Source organism: Mus caroli, chromosome 12, assembly GCF_900094665.2.
Source record: "Mus caroli chromosome 12, CAROLI_EIJ_v1.1, whole genome shotgun sequence".
Taxonomy (NCBI): domain Eukaryota; kingdom Metazoa; phylum Chordata; class Mammalia; order Rodentia; family Muridae; genus Mus; species Mus caroli.
In genome coordinates, this window is record NC_034581.1 from 4,657,132 (window position 1) to 4,658,814 (window position 1,683).

Below are 1,683 nucleotides of genomic sequence, written 5' to 3' on the forward strand. Positions count from 1 at the left end.
CAGAGACTGCCCCACCTGGAAGTCCATCCCATAATCATCCACCAAATGCAGACACTACGGTATATGCCAGCATGATTTTGCTGAAAGGACCTTGATATAGCTGTGTCTTGTGAGGCTCTGCCAGTGCCTGGCAAATACAGAAGTGGATGCTCACAGTCATTTATTGGATGAAACACAGGGCCCCCAATGGAGGAGCTAGAGAAAGTACCCAATGTTTTATTTCTTTTACTTATTCATATGTCTAGGGCCACATCTAATGCTACGTACTCCCTGAAGATTTTACTGATCCTTCCAGAGGATTTTTTTTTCCTATAACATGTCCCACACATCTTTTCCCTTACTTGGCTTCATTCATTTTACCCATTCATAAATGTACTACCTCTACCTTAATCTGTTTCTAGGGATTAGTGGGCTGTGTAGCTACTGCCTAACCTCTCTATCAATATGCATACAGTATGATTGTTCTGTTGCATAATTTTATCTCTGCATATGTTTTCTCTGATTGCAATTGATTTCTTTTAAAAACTTCACTTTCTGAGTGTAGCCTGTATCTGTGCTGTTGCTAGATGAATGAACTAATTAATTACTGAGCGAATGAATCAGCATTAGATTATAGTGACAAGGGAGCCTTTATAAGGGGCAATCAGTTCTAGTTGCCATCCTTCTCTAAGCACATCTTGGACTTAGAAGTGCTTCCTCTTGGAGAATTGTGGTACAGTATATAGTGACTTAGAACTAGAAGTCTTGACTTTTGGCCTTGAATCTACCATGATGTATCTTCACAGCCTTGTAGAAATTCACTCTCTGTATCTCAGTTTCGTATTCATATTACCAAAGTTCTTTTCAGATGAAACATGAGACTCCTAAGATCATTACCCCCGGGAACAAGCCATCAAAATAAACTTTGCATCTAGAGAATGTTATAGCATTTGGTACTTCCCTGAATGGCTGTTCTGTGTAGGCGCTGTTTTGGGGACTCACCAGGATTAACTTTCTTATTCCTTTTACAGCATTTTATTCTACTTCAACATAAAAAAAAAAAAAAAACCACAAAAAGGCGATTTCTCTTACATACCCAGTGACAGAACCAACTCAGATCCACGAAGTATGGCTTCAGAAGCCAGGTCCATAATTCTCCTGCTTGTCCAAGACACCTAAGTAGACATAGCCCCAAAAGTCAGACTCCAAATCTACCACCATATACTTCACTGAAAGCTTAAGCTGTTTTTCCAGTAGGAAATGATAATTCAGAAGATTTTTGGTAACAAGCACAACCTCCAAGAGAGCAGAGAGATGTTTGCTAATAACTTCATTGGACCAAGAACATCCATTTATTTGACTTTGCAAAGTAGGATTGGGAAACCAAAGTTCAGAGAGACCACTGACCGGACTTCTGCAAAGAATGTTGCTATTTTCCCAAAACCTTATCAAGCAGGGTAGAAAGGTAAGTGCTATGATTGCAACACTCCTGTTTTCCTCCTGCCCACAAGTTTTCCGTTTGACTTGGCATTTCACAGAAGGCTTCTTCTATCTCCCCAATCCTCCTGGACAACTAAGTATAGAAATTCACAGCACTGCTAAACCCCTTACCTCAGCTCCCAAGTATCCATTACAAGAAACCTGCTGAGATAGTTACACAAGTCTTGGGACACTGGGTCAGGAAGAACAAATCAACAAGGGGGT

At 40.3% G+C, this 1,683-nt stretch overlaps 1 protein-coding gene across 1 annotated transcript in view; it reads right to left on the bottom strand.

The window, feature by feature from the left end:
• Window positions 1–1,269, bottom strand: part of Tdrd15 (tudor domain containing 15) — a 79,455-nt gene extending 78,186 nt beyond the window's left edge. The window contains exon 1 of the mRNA XM_021178677.2: window positions 1,076–1,269. The gene's annotated coding sequence lies outside the window, so the exon portion shown is untranslated. The remainder of the gene's footprint in view (window positions 1–1,075) is intronic.
• Window positions 1,270–1,683: the final 414 nt, after the last annotated feature.